Genomic DNA, 21,191 nt, shown 5'->3' with positions numbered 1-21,191 from the left:
CGTGCGTCGCTGCGGTCCAGTCCCAGGTCGACGGGCACGTGCACCTTCCGCCGACCACTGGCGACAACATCGATGTACTGTGGAGACCTCACGCCCCACGTGTTGAGCAATTCGGCGGTACGTCCACCCGGCCTCCCGCATGCCCACTATACGCCCTCACTCAAAGTCCGTCAACTGCACATACGGTTCACGTCCACGCTGTCGCGGCATGCTACCAGTGTTAAAGACTGCGATGGAGCTCCGTATGCTACGGCAAACTGGCTGACACTGACGGCGGCGGTGCACAAATGCTGCGCAGCTAGCGCCATTCGACGGCCAACACCGCGGTTCCTGGTGTGTCCGCTGTGCCGTGCGTGTGATCATTGCTTGTACAGCCCTCTCGCAGTGTCCGGAGCAAGTATGGTGGGTCTGACACACCGGTGTCAATGTGTTCTTTTTTCCATTTCCAGGAGTGTAGATTGCTGAAAATAAGTAATTTTCGTTAAAATATTGTCATTCTTTTTTTACCTGCGTCAGCTGCACTGTAATATTTTCCAAATAACTGTCTCTTATAAACCTTAAATTCAATTTGTTTTATATTAGGTTTTCTGTCTGTAAATTTCATGCAAGTGCAGTTGAAATGCTGTTCGAATGATTCTTTACAGTCAGAGGTGTCCTTCTTTCTCGTACTGGTCATGTCTAACTTGCTGGACAACCAATTTTCAAAATTATCTGCCGCATAAATATCGAACGAAACATGTCTGAGGCCAGATGTTTTCGACAAGGCTCTATTCGAATTAAACCATCGTTTTATTTTCTCTTTGGTGCATTTTAATAGGAAAGTTGGTAAAAAAACTGCTAAGATTGTTAACTCTTTGCGTTCCAGTGAGTATTTTAAGCTGCTTGAGAAAGTTCACAGCTTCTGATTTCTAGGGCTATGGCGGAATATAGCTTCGATGTGAACACAGGAGGAACTGAAATTGCTTCCCGGAATTCTTAGTAGTGACCCGTCGCCTTTGTTGCGGCAGCGCCTACTATGGAAACGCCCAGCCAGACACCTACACCTGGAGTTGACGGCGCCGAGGACGGCGAAAACCAATTTTGGCCGCCGTCAGTCATCAGCTTTGACGGTGGATAATCTCTCTCACATGAACGAACGGCTGCACACAAAAGCCGTCTGGCGAACAAAAGCGGTTTCTAATTTGGCAGGAGCAGTTGCATTGACGTCTGCTCACAGGTCCTCACAAAAGGCACCTCATTGTCTCTGCTAACCGGCAGGTGGTGATGACGTCAGGTGCTCTTATACTCTGGGAGCATTCAGCTTCCACTGCAGGCTTCTGACAACTCTGAGGTGGGCGGCAGCGATAGGACACAGGCCAGCTTACTCCTTCCCGTTCATTGACCCCACTCCAGTACCTAGGCATTCTGACTGTATGAGTCTTATCTGGGTGAAATCTATGTACTGGACTCCTGTGTGCCACTGATTTCAGTGGTGATAGTCCCTTGTTGAGGAAACGTCTAGTTTTTGAATTACGAAGATGTGTGGTATGTGAACTATACGTCCTTATTACGCGCAAATGCACGACTGCACTACATACTGTTCGGTACTGTTATGAGCCCTTACGGTAAGTTCATTAAGGGAATACCCACTATAGTTGTGCAGATGGAACTAACCACAGGGCACTAGTGCGTACCGTATTTACAGATCCTAGATATGGCTTCATGTTGTTAAACAGTCTAGTGTATTTAATATAAATAGCGATGTTTTTACGTTCGCACTGTTAGTACAATTATCCTTCTCGTTAAAAGTGTTCACATTAATCATATAAATTTTGTTTGACAACCAGCGTGAATCACATCAGGCAAATTCAAGTCGTGGACATTTTACGAAACTATGTATCGTCTAGAAAACTATGTATTGTAATGTGATGGAAGATGGAATATAAGACCGATCTTTTGTGTACACCCTATACGCTCTTATTAGCGATAAGCTTGTAACGCGCCCGGGAGTACGAATGGGTGGGGTACTTTATACTGACTTCTCGATTCGTGACCGTGCGCCCTGTCCACACCACGTACCTGATAATCCCGCGACGGTCGTATTGTCCTGCTCCACTCTGCTGTTGACTTGCCTGAAATTATCTATCGAAATATGCAAGCGGGTTTAGGGGAGCTAATCAACGTTAAAACACAACTCTGTCCTATGTCTGGTATGAACATCTATATTCTGAGACGATATGGAAACCACAGGTTGCACTGTTTACACTCTAAATCGTAAATGTTTATCCCAATTAACAATCTTAATGATTACCAGTCCAAAATATCATTCGGACGAGCGTACGCGTAACCGACACGACGCGGGTGATGGTTGATGATGCGGAAGCCGAATGACCGAACGAAAGTTCTTACGCTCGTCACACGTACAGATATCTGGTAATAGTCCTCCTTGTCTCTCGTAATGATGTAACACTGGTCGTAAAGTTAATTTTTCAGTCCTCAGTTCTCACTTGTACGAGCGTGCGCGTAACCGTCGCGGCGCGGCTCATTGTTGATAATGCGGAAACGCAACGACCGAACGTACGTCCTTACGCTCGCTACAAGACACTGGCACTTGACTGCACTCTTTTATGGTAACTAATTTCTACTGATTCACATCAGTTCATTCTGAGAGACCGAACACGGCGCGGATGATTGATACTCTGTGACACGCAACGAGGGGATACACGAAAACGTTATCGGCGGCACTACTCATTTTTAATTACATCTTGACGCACTTTCCTCTGAACTACTTCCGTATTTCATCACCTCACTGTAATAGCATTTGTAGCAACACTTCGACTTCGAATACTAACAATGCTTCTTACATGCTTTCGTGTCCCGTGCTCGACTCTCTAGACGCGCTGCCCGCAAAGATACTCCACAACTAAACCAGCGATATGACAGTACACTTACAAGCTTTCCGAATAAATGTCTCTATCTGTAAATGATACGTTGGATGTTGACGGTGAGAATGTCTTTGAGTATTGATGTGTTTATGGGCCGCATCAATTGAAAAAGGGAATGAGGGAGGTTATTTTACAAGCAACTATGAACCATGATCACTAGCTAAGCGAAACCAACTGACAGAAACCACTACAGAGAGGTACAAGAAAAAGTATGCAGATGCAGATAAAATTAAAAAGAAGCGTGGTTGAAAGTACATACTGGCGGCCACAACGCAGTTAATAAGGTGGTAAATTTTCTTAAAATCGCTCCAGAATCAAATGACTATTCTTTAATAAAAAAGGAAATGTTTAAAAAATTTAAAGAATTCACGGAGTCGTAGTCTTATTGTCGATGGTTACAATTTACGAAGCAGTGCTGTTATTTTTTCCGTGACGAAAGTTATTGCAGACAGATGTAAAAGAAGAAACTGCAGTCGTTCCCGTAAAATAACATCAATTTCTACAAAATAAATGGAGGGCGACAAAGAAATAATCGGGTCTACTGCAGCAATCGTGTACAAGGTCAACGCGTTATCGCAGACGAAGGGTACAGAAGACACAGTATTTCCAATACAGACCAATTACTTTTTTAAGATTTTTGATAACTTTTCAGAGGCCGCGATCTCATAATCTATATAAAATCAGTGAACAAACGGTTTAGATTGCTATGGTACTTTATTAAAACGACCTGTTTCGGCCTATACTTAGACAGCGCCATCAACTGACGACGTTGATGCTCCTAGCAGGCAGTTGATCGCAGTTGCTGAAGCAGCTCAGCTGGCTGTTAGGCGCACATTCATCTTCAGCTGATGGTGCTGTTTGAAAATACGCTAAGTATAGGCTGAAACCGGAAATTTTAATAAAGCACCACCGCAATGCACCCTCTTTTCCACTGATTTTATTATTACATTTTAAAATGAAATGACGAATGAACGAACTTTATCGAATATACACTCCTGGAGTGTATATAACGTGAGTCAGTATACGCTCTGCTTCAAAACTGCTTGTGTCGCAGTTATTGTCATATGTTATTGGACATTTTCTTTGAGTTGTCAAGGCTGTACGCCTAGTTGGTTAGGAAGGAGTTGAAGTTTGTGATGTCTGAAGATGGGTGTAATCCGGAAACGTATAATATGTTCTAATAAAAGAGTCAATTGAACATCTCATTACTTTATTGCGAGTGTGCAGCATTGATTGCCAATTATTATTATATGACGAATACTCATAATTAAAATTCGGAACTCCTGTAGTAAACGAATGACTGCTCCAACGAGGATATAGACTGAGTAGTACGGATATGTTATTTATCATCGTTGCAGAGTTCAAAAAATGTGTAACAGTGAAATTTGTTGCGTCAAATGGAATGCAATATAACGAGATGAAAATTTCGCACGCGCCGTAAGTATTATAACACCTTTAAAATTAATTTAGGACTCGCAGCTTATCTTTCAGTAGTGCTTGTGGGCAAATTATTGATCTAACACGGTTTAGAAGCATTTACTAATAGATCACGTTGACAGCGAAATTTGTGAGAGGATAAATTAACGGCGGCAATACGAACGCACTGAGAAGACCGTCAGAGATTGCTGGTTGCTTGCTTGATTTGGAGGGGGTGCTCAGTCCCATATCTATTGATTGAAAGTTTCTTTCATTTCACCAGTTTATCAGATTTTTATTAGTTTTAAATGAAAAATCATAGCATTTACAATTTATGTTGGTCCTTGGTGATATGGGGGAAGGGACCGAACAACGAGATCATCGGTCTCATCGGGAAGGAAATCGGCCGTGCCCTTTCAAGGGAATCATCCCGGCATTTGCCTGAAGCGAAATAGGGAAATCTATTTAAAACCTAGATCAGGATGGCTGGACGGGGTTTGAAACGTCATCCTCCCAAACGAGAGTCCAGTGCGCTAACCACTGCGCCACCTCTGTCGGTCTACAGTTTATGTTCTACGTTCTTATTACTACTATGTTTCGGGTCAGAAATGATATACAAAGCCGAAACAACGTAATTTGCCGATCTTTTATACAATCACTGTAGCTTAGCAGAATAAATAACCATACAATATTGAATCTCCAGTGTAGCACAGTTTTGTATCATGAAGAAATATGTTGTTATTTGACAGGGAACTATGTAACTACCTCAACTACGTATTACAAGCTACTAATACTCTCTGAATGCTTATCACGCGCCTAACTTGTTATTTGTTGTCTCTCTTTTCTGTCCTCACACACCTGTCGTCTATCTGAAATTAAATTGAAAATCGTCATTGTTAGAAAAGTATCACATACTAGGTGTTCGGAAATTCCCGTTACAAACTGCTAGGACTTTTGAAAAGGTAACCATGTCAGGAAACGTACCATTCCGTGCTATAGCCATGTGAAAACAAGTTTCCTACGTTGGTATGCAACGGAGTAGTCATGGTGGGGGTACTTAGTCGGATGGGCTGATGTCATTTGACGTCTATCCTGCATCTCTGACCTGGTTCGTCTGTGTGTGTGTTTGTGTTAGTGCAACAAGGCTGAGTACACGTTCACAGAATACATTGATATGACATTCTGTATGGCGAAGCTCACGGTAATGAAAGAGCAACTCGTCGCCTTTATCCACACCATCCGACTCCATTGCATACCCTTTTCGCCACAATTATGCAACAGCTTCGAGAAAAGGGGTACTTTCCTCGCCAGCAGGTGTGATTGTGGTGCTCCAAGGAGACACCGCACACTACAATTGGAATAGGCAGTACTTCATCACGTTCCATTTTTGTTTGTTTATTAACGAGTGGAATTGTAAAACAAGTATGCACTGTGCCACGCTTAAAAATTATTTACAAAAGCGGTCGCTTTACCAACATGTTTTCAACTGGTCGTAGCACAGAAGTGTTACGTTTCCAGTTCAAAATATTATCTTCTCAGTCCGCTCTACAATTACTGCAACTTTGTAAGGGAATTTTCGAAACTGTATATATCCGTGAAACGAAGGAAATTTGGTAGCATTGATAAACATTTTAAGGCGGCTACACACGCCTGGGTTTGGAGGAAATACATTTGTATTACCTTTCACACCGTGTAGGAGAGAAGAAACACGATCTCCAAGAGAATTTTCTCTCTCTCTCTCTCTCTCTCTCTCTCTCTCTCTCTCTCTCTCTCTCTCTCTCTCTCTCCCCTCTCTTTCTGTTCTGTCAAATCCAATGACATTGTAATATTACTAGATACTAGATATACAGTATTTTCACAGTTGGTTTGTCCCAGTACTGTGATTTTGTGAGTTTGTGTTGTAAGGAAGGAAGACTGTGCTCACTCTGATGGAGCCATCCTGTAAAAGCTAGTATTGCATTACGGACAACGACATGCATTTCAACATTTTACATACATTCGTTATCTTCTCCATCACATAAGTGTATTATGTTTTACTTATTTTTATTTTTAATCTCATTGTGAGGTGTTTCATGTTCGCAGCGCCATTCTCAAGCAGTCTTAATCAGTTCCACGATAAATAAAATAAATAGAAGTTATAGCTGTGGAACTTTCATTTCCAAAATAAATAGTAAAATATTCTGTGAACGTGGTAAATTCACATGACGCAATTATCTGCAATGTCATCGTTCATTTCATTGTAAGACTACAGAATGAGGTTTTTCATAAAAATCAACAGAATTCCAGTGGAATATATTCAAAGCTTTACTTCATTACCCCGCACTTATATGTAATTACTGGTTCAACTGAAGTAGAATCGTACAGACTGATTTTCCAGATATTTTGAGGTTGCTGTGTTTTTTTGAACCTGAATGGGTAGCACACTAAATTACCACCAATATGTGCAGGGGGCGTACTGCAAGTTCTGAGGGTAAAGTGTTTTGGATAGTTCTTGGCCTAGCGATCTTTTGTATACCTATCGGAAGAACTGGCATGCTGCAGCTATCCTAAGGTACAGGGTCTAAATTTAAACAGTACATTCTTTCTTCATGCAAATTAAGCAAATTGCTTATTTCTTTTGCGTTAGATGTGGTCTAGGGTAGGCTTTGGACGCTTTACAAAAGCATACTTTGTTCGTGAGCGGTTCCCGAGGTAGACGTGGAAACTATGGTTATTGGAGACCGAAAGACCCAGTTGTAGGAATGGCCACTTCTGTAACTTCTATTCATGACAAATCGTCCAGTCATTTACCATATGCTCTTGGGATGAGGTCCTAGAGGAACCTTGTAATTGTTTTACATATCATTATCCGTTACCCACATCAAGTGGTTCAAAGTTACCATACTTTTAAGGCGGTTACACACGCCTGGGTTTCGAGGAAATACATTTGTATTACCTTTCACACCGTGTAGGAGAGAAGAAACACTATCTCCAAGAGAATTTTCTCTCTCCCTCTCTCTCTCTTTCTGTTCCAATAACATCGTAATATTACTAGATATACAGTATTTTCACACTTAGTTTGTCCCAGTACTGTGATCTTGTGGGTTTGTGCTGTATTCAATGGCGCCATCTGGCGGCGTAAAAATCTTACACAAAAATATTTTGTCACACAAAATTCTTTGTACTTGCAAAACCAAAACCGCATTTTTGCTGTACTGTAGGTGTAGCGTGAAAATATTGTGCAACTTGCGTCAGGTAGCGTAAAGCGAACTTGATTGTATTGGAGAACGATTTTGTTTTGACCTTATATTATGCGTAATTATTTGTTGTTTACATGTGTCAATGTAGATAAATGTGTCTAAATAAATAAATACAAAACCTACTGACCTACAGAACTCCTGTTATAGAAACAGGACACCAAACAGAACCCTATTTTACACTGGAGATATGCATTTACACCTGGAAACAGCGTGAAATGATAGTCAATGTTGGGTGTATTTGTGACACATCCAAGTACTGATTATGAATGAGCATTGATAAATAGCGGATCTCCATGCCAGTCGAAACTCATTACGTTCTTCCATTTGCTTATGCCATTTGCGGTTCTTTCTTCTAAGCTACAGAACAAGAGATTTTACTCACATAAGCAAGACGTGGATAATGTTCTTATGACTATTTTGAAATTTAAAACATTACTGTCCTAAGCAAGATACTATCGTATATCATAGAGAACTGAATACTTGTCTTTATGTAATGTCCAACTTAGGACTGAAGACCACAACAACAACAATGTAATGTCATCACGTTTTACTTCAGTTTTCAGTCCTTTAGTATTCTCTACATGATCGTGAATTGACTTATTTAAATTACGTTAAAATGAAACTATGGTATCATCATCAAACTTCACTACTAAAATAAGGATAAAATATCAGGGACGTTCTAGAAGCGCGGCTTTTATTATAGTTTGTGAAAAAAATAATAGTATTCCTTACACACTACATCAACAAAAAAAAATGGTTCAAATGGCTCTGAGCACTATGGGACTTAACATCTGTGGTCATCACTCCCGTAGAACTTAGAACTACTTAAACCTAACTAACCTAAGGACATCACACACATCCATGCCCGAGGCAGGATTAGAACCTGCGACCGTAGCAGTCGCGCGGTTCCGGACTGAGCGCCTAGAACCGCGAGACCACCGCGGCCGGCCACTACATCAACTCTGTCTATAATGTGTAATTATTTTTCACTTACCTCGCCACGTAAATACCTAATTTTGGAAGATGCCGTACACTCTTCAAAAAGTAGATTATTCTCCCCTGAGTTGCTCCCTACTGCTTTCAGCAATTATATTAAAGACATCGTTCCACCACCAAAAAGGTGTTACTAAATTAGAATAGAGTGATTTAATAGCTTTTGGTACTATATCGTAATGACACTCTTAGAAAGTGAATTGTTATGTGATCATTGATTGAGCAAAGTTTTTCCACTCAACCTTCGTTTTTTGGAGAAGTAGTATTTAGCGACGAGAATTTAATTCAATCCCTGACTGCAGAAGCTTATTTGCAGGCGTCTCAGCTTCCCTTGTGCTCAGTGCTTGAATAAATGAGCCAGATTAATAGAAGGGCCTACATTTCCATACTTAAGTGAAGAGACAGAAGAGACTTCTGCATCTCACTCACTCTCTACCCCCATCTTCAACTCTCTCTCTCTCTCTCTCTCTCTCTCTCTCTCTCTCTCTCTCTCACTAGGTGCAAGCCCAAGCTGAGGATCTGCTTTCCTAGACGTCCACACATTTGAGAGACCGTTGCTCTCTTCTGTACTACGTTTCATTTAGCCAGATTACTTGCGCATCTGTCTTCCTCTGTAGGGGAGGGGTCAACGCGGCTGACTTCCATGTGGAAGACCTGCGTTCGATTCCAGTACTGCAAGCGATATTTCCTTGGTGGCAGGACTGGAACGGTGTGTGGTCAACCTCGTGACGCGCATTAAGGAGCTATGTGGCCGAGTAGCAGCGGCTCCAGGTCACAAAAATGACAACGGCCGGGAGAGCGGTGTACTGACCCACGCCCTCCCATACCATATCCAATGATGCTTTTGGCATAGGATGACACGGCGGTTGGTCGGTACCTATGAGCCAGCCAGAGCCTATGGATGCAGTGTATGCTGCAACGTCAACAACTCGCAAATCCCTTTCAATGATTTTTGTAGGTGGAGTGACTTTCCTAAGCCACACTCGTGTGGACGATTTGCAGCAGTGATTGCTTTACTGCCTGAATGTTATCAACTCTTCATTCATTGTGCGCAATAGTTACTCAGAAACCTGTTCTAAAGAAACGAACTTAGCAATATTTCCCGCGGCGCTGTTCCCTCTGTTCTCAAATTGTCTAGTTTTCCATGCTTTGGCACACTACCTGTCAACCTGTTCCTGTTTCTGGTGGAAGTTTTGATGATTATCTGCCATGCCTATTCAAACTAAGAGCTATTCGTTTCACAGTTATGTACCCGCTTAATTACTCAGATTGTTTTAAAGCACCACATTTGAAATTCCTTAGCTACTATTTTTCCAGTTTTCTTCGTATCACTGTCTCACATCGATCGAACGTTGTACTACCGATTTAGTTTCAAAGATCATCTTAATTTCAGGCCTGTGTGTATACCTGCACATTCTTATTTTTCAGGATTACGGCAAAATGATAGGAGAGATGTTTAGTTTTTTCAGTGGCCTATTATTTTTTATCGCGTGTAACGCAATCTTGTCCCATACACAGTAATATTTCATGGTACTTAATGCCTGAGAGGTCAGATATTTCACTTATCCCACCGTAAAATAATGTCTGTAGTATGATGACGACAGTAATTAATATTAATGTCCTTTCACAGCAAAATATTTCATTCACTTGTTACGTCCCATTTCTCTCTTTTACCTATGACATTGTGTCACTTTGAGCATTTCCTTGCTTCAGTCAGCTTTTATAAGTTCCCTAACACAGTTACTAGAACATCTGTAAGCTATAAACGTCGATAACTTAGTTAAATGTGTCGCGTCTCTGATGAGGTTACACAGCAATAGTCATGGAAAATACTGGAAAATGAGTGGAGAGGTGGAATGATACTTCGCTTGATTTGGTACTTCGGTGTTCTTGTGCAGTAATGATACACTCAGTGGAAAAAAGTGCTGTCTGCCGAAATAAACGAGACATCGGACAGCGATCACTGAGAAAAACAACTAAACAATGGCGGAAGAATAATACAGCCCAGGACAAAATTTGGAAATTTGTGGTAAGTCCTATGGGATAAAACTGCTGAGGTCATCAGTCCCTAAGCTTACACACTACCTAATCTAACCTAAACTAACTTACACTAAACACACACACCCATGGCCGAGTGATGTCTCAAACCTCTGACAGGGTGAGCCGCGAGAACCGCGACAAGGCGCCTCAGACCGCACAGCTACCCCATGCGGCTCAACCCAGGAACACCAAGACTGAAAGAATGGATAACTTACATCTTTGTGTTTAAAAAGGCAAATACGTTCAATATATGCAGACTGGCAACGAGCGAAAATATGTACCAAGGCTGGGATTCGAACCCAGGTCACCTGCTCACTAGCCAGATGCGGTAACCACTACACCACCCTGGCACAGTGGTTTTGCACAACTCCACAGAATACACGAGCATGCCTCCCTTCTCAGTCCAAATCCCAATTCATGACAGTCCACTTGTTATCTCCCCTAGACTAACAGCATTGCAGAGGCTTTCCAACTATACTGGATAAGCAGGATCCCCCATTTCGTTCGATACTGAAGTGCTATTACAATAGAGCAGGAGAGCCTCTGCAATGCTGTTCAAGTTTAGTGGGAATATCAAGTGCGCTGAGGCTCGTGTGGGGATTTGGACTCAGGACGGAGGTGTGTCAGGGTAGTTCCTACAGTTGTGCAAAGCCACTGTGCCCGGATGGCGTAGTGGTTACCGCATCTGCCTAATGAGCAAGAGACCCGTTTTCGAATCCCAGCCATGATACAAGTTCTCATTCGTCACTTCATTTCAAATGTGTGTGAAATCTTATGGGACTTAACTGCTAAGGTCATCAGTCCCTAAGCTTACACACTACTTAACCTAAATTATCCTAAGGACAAACACACACACCCATGCCCGAGGGAGGACTCGAACCTCCGCCGGGATCAGCCGCACAGTCCATGACTGCAGCGCCCTAAACCGCTCGGCTAATCCCGCGCGGCGTCAATTCATTCTGCATATACATAACAGATGCTTGAGGCTTTAAAAGGTCTCTGGAACCAAATAGTTTCATTAAAGGCAAATATGCCAAGCAAGCATGTAGTAACCTCCTTACTCTAAAGGTACTTGTTCTAGTCTTTCCAAGCCACGACAACTCCATAATAAGAAAATCAATGTGTACTTATGTTAAATAACTTTTGTGATCTACGGAGCCCTACCAGCCTCTGTGTTTAAGGGGAATATATAGGAATTTGTTTCTAGGACAGCTTGTGATATTATAATGTTACTATGTACCAGGTCGATTCAAAAACAGGGAACAAACGCTCTGACGAACAAACTTCATTGCGCGTTACATGTAACTCATCCAGCATTTCATTGACAGACATCTACATCTACAATCCGCAAACGATGTTTGTTGGTGGATACACACCGCAATCATAAAATCCCTTCCACTCACCCACCCCCGAGCCCTCATCCTCACCCACCCCAGCCCCTCTCCCGCGTTTTCATATTCCTTTAGAGATCGGTGCGTAAGAAGAAAGATACGAGTAGTTGATATACCTCAGTAAGAGCCCGACTTTCTACAAGTTTAATGTCTTGATCACTACGAGATGTATATGTTACAGGAAGTAATACGTTTCTTTTAGTTCTTGTACATTTTTAAGGTCTTTTAAGATGTACAAGGTCTGGTTTGTACGGTTTTATGCTACAGCTTGTTGATCTCTGTAACACTCCGATGCTGAACGAAGAAACCAGTCGTCCAGCTCTTCTTTGGATTCTTCGTATCTACTTGCGATTAGCTAACTTGGTTAGGGTCTGTAGTCACAGTGTGGATTCAAGTATTTGTTCTGTCCGTATTCTTATTAATCTCAATACACAGCTCCGTGTTTCCCGCATGATGAGTGACTGCTATAGTTTACACCTGACTATCAGAGCTGTGGTTGTAGATATTTCCCAGTCCTGCAGACTTTCAGCATATTATCATGAGCTGCCTACAAGAAGCTGATGCAGGTTTCCTTCACAAGGGCGAGAATATGATGCAGTGCTGATGGAAAACAGGCTTCGATTAGCATTTTACTTGTATTAGAAACGAATGTGTAACAAATACCTAAATGGAAAATTTGCAAAGCAAGGATGGATATGTGTGACCGAAATGAACAGTATACCACAGACTAGGTACATTACAATGAACGAATAGTTAGCTTTACAAACTATACTTTGTCTCAGACTTGCAGACTGAAACTGTAGCCACAGTTCGTAGTAGTCTTGGCGTAGAATCGGTCGGAATGTCGTATACACTCTTTTCTACGGATTATATGTGTCTTTATGACACAATAAAAGTGACAGCTGGGGTTCAATGACGACAAGTTGGCAAACAATTACATTCAATATGTGTTCTGTGCGACATATCAAATATCCTAAGAAGGCTTTCCTATTTCTCGCCTAATGTAATCGGGCATTGACTAACATATGAATTCACGTTCAAAAGGGGCAGTATATGTGACTCCAAAAATAGCCAGATGTAGCAGTTGTTTTACAGATTATCCTCAAAAAGTTGGAGACGATATTGTATATAATTTTAATTGTGCAGTAAATCAGTACACTTGCCTTTGTCAATTATTCAATCTGTCTTGTTGGATCCACCACGGTAGCTTGTAATACTCAATCATCCAGCTTAGAAAGTTAATGAAATCGCAACAGAAACAACATTTCTTGCAGACGCTATGATATGCATGCTACAAACCAGTAGACCATACCGAATAATTAGGTTAATAACTAATGAAATTTTTTGCCTTGAGCACCGCAGACGAGCGCATAAGCAGTACGGGCCGCTGTGCTTATGGTTATGTTTGGTGGGCATCCAATGAAATTGAGAAATCCAATTCCAACACCCATCTGCATTCGGTTGTCTTTTACCTGTTCCTTTCTCACACGCATCGCTGTCCATCAGTTCTTCCGCGTTCTTAGTCACTCCAGACATATTGGGCGAATTAAATATACGGATATTTAACACTACCGAATTTGCAAAAAAGTAATTTTAACAGAAATTAAATGGACGGAGAATTAATTTAATCAGCATTTTGTGGTGGCTGGGAGCCGAAAACAGATTTGTTTAGCACACACTGCACAGTCGTGTTAGTCAGCAAAAATAGATTTGCGTTAAAGATATAACTTATTTAGTGTGAATTATTGTGAATGCCACTTCGTTTCTTACTCGTTGGGCTGGAAAAAATTAGTTACTGAATTCATTAATTGTAACGACATCAAATGTAGATATTGATTTCTGCAGCAATAATAACGGTTGATAATTAGATTCCAACAAGTTGGCTGTAGAATAAAATCTGGACTTGGTTTCCGGCGTTCCAATTAAATTAAGCACTCTTTTAAAAACTACTGTTTATCGACAAATCGTATATTTAGATAGTGTTCAGCTAGCATAGTCTTGTAAGTAGGCTGTTTAGGTTTTTTTATTAGTAACGCCACCTCTGTATGAAAATCACCGGCTGTGCCGTGTGCAGTCTGTGGCTGCTTTGCATTGTTGTAATACTCAACCATTGTAGTGTTAGGCAGCTGGCTGTGAACAGCGCGTAGCGTTGGGCAGTTGGAGGTGTGCCGCCAGCAGTGGTGGATGTGGGGAGAGAGATGGCGCAGTTTTGTAATTTGTCATGATATCAAGGTAAATACATTGTTTGTTCTCTATTAATATCTTTCATTTGCTAACTATCCCTGTCAGTAGTTAGTGCCTTCCATAGTTTGAATCTTTTATTTAGCTGGCAGTAGTGGCGCTCGCTGTATTGCAGTAGCTTGAGCAGCGAAGATTTTTGTGAGGTAAGTGATTTGTGAAAGAGATAGTTTAATGTTAGTCAGGGCCATTCTCTTCTAGAGATTTTGAAAGTCAGATTGCGTTGCGCTAACAAAACATTGTGTGTTGAAAGTCAGATTGCGTTGCCCTAAAAAATATTGAGCGTCAGTTTAAGCACAGTCATGTAAAATTATTCAAAGGGGACGTTTCATATGGCGACCCTTAGCCTAGGATACCTCACTGGAAACTTCTGATTTTTTCTTGTAGTTTGTGTAATTAGTGTAGATTTTGTTTATTGCTAGCGCGTAATTGTAGAGAGAATTTCCATTGTAGTTGTAGTTTTTCATTGTTGTACAGTAAAATAGTTGTGGCATGCATGTAGATTTGCACCAAGTATTTCGCAGCTGCAATTAACTAGATATTATTTTCAGTGTTATGTTAATGTGTTCTCTTATTTTTGCTCTTCAAATTGAGTTTTTCTGTGTTGTCGTGTGAAATACTGTGACAATAATGGCGTGTGAAAAACGTAACACTAGGCTCCAAAGTAAATTGAGAAATGACAGTGAAGACGAAAGCAATATGTTAGCGCCGCAGAATAATGAATTAACTAATGTTAAAAGTAGTAATTTGGTAATTGCGCATAGGGAAATGGAGCGGGTTGCAAACAATGGTGTAGACAGCGAAACAATTAGAGAACAGGGAAGCATTATCGATCGATCGGTCGGCAATAGCGCGGCTCAGGAATCCGAAATGACACGAGACGATCTCACAAATACTGTAGATTCAGGTTCTGGGTCCTCACCGTTTTCTCAAATAAGTCAAGACACATTTTCTGCTTGTCAAAATGTGAATGTTGCCGGTGCAACTTCACTGCCGAAAAGCACTGAGGAACGTGTTTCAGACACCTGTGCATTGTTATTACAGTTAATGCAACAAATGGGACAAAAGCTTGAAAAGTTAGACACAATGGAACAAAATGAGAGACAAATACAGCAACAGTTAGACAGAATGGTACAAAATCTTCAAAAGTTAGACACAATGGAAGAAAATCTTCAAAAGTTAGACTCAGTGGAACATAAGCTTGAACAAACACGTGAAGATTTAACTACTGAGTTACATCACATTGAATCGAAATGTCCAAAAGTCTGTAATGACGTAAAAGCACAAATTTGTGAGCATTTCCAACCTATTTTTTCGCGGCATGAAGAAGAACTGCAAACTACTGTTCATGAAAATCATGAGACCTTACAAGCTAAATTTGACTCAGTTGCATCTACCGATTCGGTTGCGCAACTTGCAGAGACTCAGGAAAACTTAAAGGACACAGTAGATACTCCGAAACTTGGTTCAAAAAAACACACTGAGGAAATAAGTACACTATCGGATAAAGTAGCCGAACTTTCAGATCAGTTCACTAACTTATCTACAGGGGTGGATGATGATCTGAATGACGCAAGACCGGTGGTCTTTAACGACACAGAAGAGTGCGAACAAATTAGGAAACTGAAACAAAATCAAAATCAAATTAATACGCAACACCAAAGAGAAATCCGGGAAGTACAAGATCAGTTGACGCAGGTAATACAAAAATTTCATATTTCAGACGACACTGGCGCTCCAACATGGGAAGAGGGACATAGAGATACGGAAAAGCCGCAACATAATAACACAGGGCATTTCGGAAGTTATGAAAGAAATTGGCAATGCGCACCGAATTTTAAGATGGAACCGCCGACACGACCTAACAATGACCGATATGCTACTCGCCGACACAATGATTTTTACTATAAGCTGTTGAAAAAAAAAAAAAAAAAAAAAAAAAGGGTGGCAGAATAACTTCAGGCGCAACAGTTCGGCGCGCGGTTGCGATTCCGGGAGAAATTCTCCACCACATGACCGACAAACGAGAAACTATGTAAACTACGACATAACGACAGACCTGAATTTCATCAGAACTGGCGGGATTATAACAGAGCTGGGCCCTCTCGGCAAGGCGAATTTGTAGATGTTCGGTCTCCGAATCCCATTAACGACGCGCGCCAACAGACAATGACCCGCACCGCAGGGAGCCGCGTGCGCCGGCTGGCTCCGAGAAAAATAACACAGACGCTAACCTTGAGAAAAGATTTAGAATTCCTTACCGACGTATAAAACATAATTGCTTTTCAGTTGAAAGTCTGCGTACTATGGAGAGTAAAGGCTTAAACCACATTTCACACGTAAAACCGTTTATTGAAAGATAATCTGCTTTTTTTTTAATGCAACATTTTGGTTTACTTGCAAATACATTATGGATTCAAGGTGGTTTCTGAGAGATACCAGATGATACAGTGGTTAGTTTATGTGACAGCTACACGATGTTATCACGACGCTACTAATGAGTGACAGTTTACAATGTTGCTTTTGAGGTGTTTCTGTTTTATATTTGCACAGTTTTCTGAATTCTTTTGGAAAGTAAAACATGTTTTAGTATTTAACTTTTGTGGTATAGCAACAATGAGACAGCCTTTTCCGTGGCACAACAATACGTCACAGCACAGTACTTTCCTCATCACAACAATAAGCGTAATAACTAAGATATATATACGCAAAGCATTTCACTTTTGTTTATCATCAGGTAAGTACATTGACTTCTGCAGAACTTAGCTTTCGGAGGACGATAATTACGACACTTCCACAGAATTATCTTACAACATGACGCACAGTTTTAGCGCTACAGGACACATATTTGAGTGATTAATTTTGTACTTAAAACATTTATTTTTAAAGATTTTTGAATTACAAAGAAAGTTTTCCGAGATATATTTCATTCCATTGATGTAATTTGTAACACCTGAGGGTATAATTACATTTATCCTCAGGGGGGTACACGCCTACTTTGTGTACCATGTGTTTGGCGAGCACAAGGAGCCCTAGCTAATATGGTATTTTCTTATACAACTTTACACATCGGTACCATATTTCTCTAACACATAAATTACACAGCTACCTGATCATTTAACTGAGAAACAAACATTTTTTTTATTACATCAGTGACAGATGTTTACGCAATTACACAGCTGGATAACTTCACACTTATGAAATTGTATTTTGTCTGTCCTTTGTGAACTGTTCATATATTTTTCGGAACCATTGTGATACTATGAGAACTCTGAATGATGTATTTGGTATGGGATCATGATTTTAAAGTACGTTTGAGGTAGATGACACTACTGAAATGAGCAGAGAATATTTTTTTAGGTTTTGAAATTATTGGAGGAAGCTAAGACGATTTTGAGAATTGACTGAGATGTTACGACATTATTACGACGACGATGTGTATTATGCTGTTGAGGTATGTTTATGATAAATAAGCTGATGCTATATGAGTTATTTGATTATGCTACGTATGTTATGATGAAATATTGAAGAAGTGTCGACGAATAAGGTAAGGAATAATGAGTAGTGGTTAGGGACTCTGGTTTGTGAAAAAGGTTGTTGGAAACCAAGAATCGTACTTTAAGAGTTATGAAATGTGTGTAAATGCGTGAATGTATCACAATGCCAGCGAAAATTTTTTGGACACTTATATTCATAAGATTTTGTTTCTACACATTTGTAATGCAAATTCTCGACCTGTGAAATTTTTATATGAGACTGTCATTGTAGTGCAAACTGCTGTCGTAAATATTTCGTTAAGAAAGGTAAGTGACCTTGACATAATGCGTTTTTGGCGCCCAGCTGAGAGGTAGGCGTCTGACAGCAGAAGGCCATTAGGTGAAAAAAAAAAAGAGGGGGCATTATCCTCGCTTGACGTTCCTTTGTAGAAAGCATCGCAACATTTCACGGCTATTGTCGTGCTAGTTGAGAGAAATGCCATATGGCGACAGAAATGCCTAATGAAATGACGAGAAATATTTTTACATCTGCACACCTGATTACGACAAGCGTCTTTCTACGAGAGTTGAGAGAATTTCTAACTTATGAAATGTCACATGACTACTGAATGATTATTTTATGCTTTACTTTGTACATAGTTGCTTATTTCATTTGATATCTAGTTTCCAGCTGTGTTGCAGCATTGGTTTCATAAAAAAAAAAAATTCATTTGCTAATGTGAACACTTTCTGTCAACAGATCTATTAAATAATTACTTTATGACCCACATTCTTCGAAAAAGGAGCTCTTGGAATGGAAAGAACAATAAGAAGGGACTAGTAACAGTTACTGCACACATAATTTTCTTTTCAAGTACATGGTAATATTTTTTTTACAATAAGTTGTTGTGGTGCACCACTTTAATTACATAGACATTAAGATGTGATTATACATTTCCCTTATCTGCATTGTTGTCTTTACTGTAATATTTTTCTGCTTGAGCGTTGTCATGTTTAGATATAATTTATTGCTTTTGCTTCTGCTGTTTGCCAGGCATAGTGTTATTGAATTTGACTTTGTATTATTCTGTTAAGCCAGTTTTACTAATGATTTCTCTTTATTGTTTGCTGCACATTGCCTTAGATTAGTTGTAGTATTACAATTGCTTTGCTAATTTCTTAATACTGCTTGCTTCGCAAATCTGCGTTTTTTTATTGTTGTTTATATTAATTGTTTTATGTGATGCTGCATTGCCTCGTCCCTTAGTTTAGCATCTGAGCTCAGTAGATTTAAGTTAGCTTAAGAGGGGGTAGACTATATAAGAAACTAACTATGATGAATTGGAAGAAATGCATTGAGAAGCCACAAGAAACAGATAGGGCCAAAATGAGTATTGTACAATGAGAAATAATTATTTTGAAAGAAATATGGTTAGAATACAGAAAAGAGGTACAGATAGGACCATTTGGGAATAATGATGAACGAAGAGAGATCTCCAAGAACAAAAAAGGTTTTGTTCACAAAATACTGCAGTACCAAAAGTTACACTGAAAACGAACCCTGTCCTTTCCATCGTGTTATCCCACTATGTGTTTGTGTACCCTTGTGTATTTGTTTTCTTCCTGTCTTTGTGTAGTTTCATAGAATTTTTTCTTCTTCTAATACTAAGCTACATTCACTATGATGAGGAATACTGTGATCCTCAAATATAATTTGCATTGATAATATGTTATTTACTTTGTAAAGATGATTAGACATTTATCTGTTCTGTGTTAATGCTTAGGTGTGAAGTTGATGTTTCAAAAGTTATTCTGATCTTTTATGTATGAAATTATGTCATAATTCCTGTAACACTGATGTATATGTTTATTTCTATTCTTTTGTAAAGCCCCTATTACCGCAACTGTTATTTGTATTGTTATGTTCTTGAATGATGTGTTTTGTACCTTTGTTATTGTGTTCTTATGTTATAAAATTGTAATTGACACCAGGTCATCAAATTAAGTAACTTGTAAGTTACATTTCACTGCACATGTTTCTATTGGTCATAGTATATGGACAATATGTGAGAAGTAGGGACTGTTAGTGTTTGCACGTGTGTTAATAATCCAGCAAGGGACTGGATAACAGCATTGCTGGTTCTGAGGACAATTCCAAAAACTTTGTGAGTGCACAAGTGGTGGTTATGGACTTGCTACATTATCCGCAAGACTCTTCGATGGTGATTGTGCACCTGCACAGTCGCAACAGATGGCTGCTGGCCGTCTCTACAAGGACTACAGTGGGTCTGCGTCTTTGCTGACTCACCAGTACCATTATCTCTACAAGGACTACAGTGGGTCTGCGTCTTTGCTGACTCACCAGTACCATTATTTCTACAAGGACTGCAGTGGGTCTGCACCGCTGGTGGCCCACCAGTACCGTAATCTCTACCAGGACTACAGTGGGTCTGCTCTGTGATGACCTACCTACCAATACTCTTCAAAACTTCGACTGACTCTGCTGTGGGTTTGCTCTCTTGTGGCCCATTACCTGTCAGCATGTCGAGAGTCAGCACTGTCTTTCCGTTGGAAGGACAACGATACTTCTTCAAGACTGCATGGAAATCCACTACTTCCGTGTGCATTTTCTTTTACTGCTCAGACTTTGAGAAAAACACTGCAATGTGATGAATGATCAGGACTGTCTTTATGGACTGTGAGAAAATTTTAGCTTTTGACCAACATTGTATCAATAAGTGTGTGCATTTGATTTCTTTGTTATTGTAATTGTGAAAAAAAAATTTTAACAAATATGTATTGGCCAGTGCCCAACAAAATTTGTAAAATTTTTTGTGGGGAGCATGGGGGCTATGTAAGTAGGCTGTTTAGGTTTTTTTATTAGTAACGCCACCTCTGTATGAAAATCACCGGCTGTGCCGTGTGCAGTCTGTGGCTGCTTTGCATTGTTGTAATACTCAACCATTGTAGTGTTAGGCAGCTGGCTGTGAACAGCGCGTAGCGTTGGGCAGTTGGAGGTGTGCCGCCAGCAGTGGTGGATGTGGGGAGAGAGATGGCGCAGTTTTGTAATTTGTCATGATATCAAGGTAAATACATTGTTTGTTCTCTATTAATATCTTTCATTTGCTAACTATCCCTATCAGTAGTTAGTGCCTTCCATAGTTTGAATCTTTTATTTAGCTGGCAGTAGTGGCGCTCGCTGTATTGCAGTAGCTTGAGCAGCGAAGATTTTTGTGAGGTAAGTGATTTGTGAAAGAGATAGTTTAATGTTAGTCAGGGCCATTCTCTTCTAGAGATTTTGAAAGTCAGATTGCGTTGCGCTAACAAAACATTGTGTGTTGAAAGTCAGATTGCGTTGCCCTAAAAAATATTGAGTGTCAGTTTAAGCACAGTCATGTAAAATTATTCAAAGGGGAAGTTTCAGTCTCAAATATATCGCACTGGAATACACAGAGACATAATAACAGAATACGT

At 40.3% G+C, this 21,191-nt stretch overlaps 1 protein-coding gene and 1 non-coding gene across 2 annotated transcripts in view; one reads left to right on the top strand and one right to left on the bottom strand.

Moving 5' to 3' along the window:
- LOC126236852 (uncharacterized) overlaps window positions 1–21,191 on the top strand; it is a 746,554-nt gene that overhangs the window by 179,359 nt on the left and 546,004 nt on the right. The gene's annotated exons all lie outside the window — the stretch shown is intronic.
- Trnat-agu (transfer RNA threonine (anticodon AGU)) lies at window positions 10,891–10,962 on the bottom strand. The gene has a single exon. It is a non-coding gene; the product is annotated as a tRNA-Thr (tRNA).

Source organism: Schistocerca nitens, chromosome 2, assembly GCF_023898315.1.
Source record: "Schistocerca nitens isolate TAMUIC-IGC-003100 chromosome 2, iqSchNite1.1, whole genome shotgun sequence".
Taxonomy (NCBI): Eukaryota; Metazoa; Arthropoda; class Insecta; order Orthoptera; family Acrididae; genus Schistocerca; species Schistocerca nitens.
The sequence above is the reverse complement of the archived record's forward strand: the minus strand, read 5'-3'. Positions and strand labels throughout refer to the sequence as shown.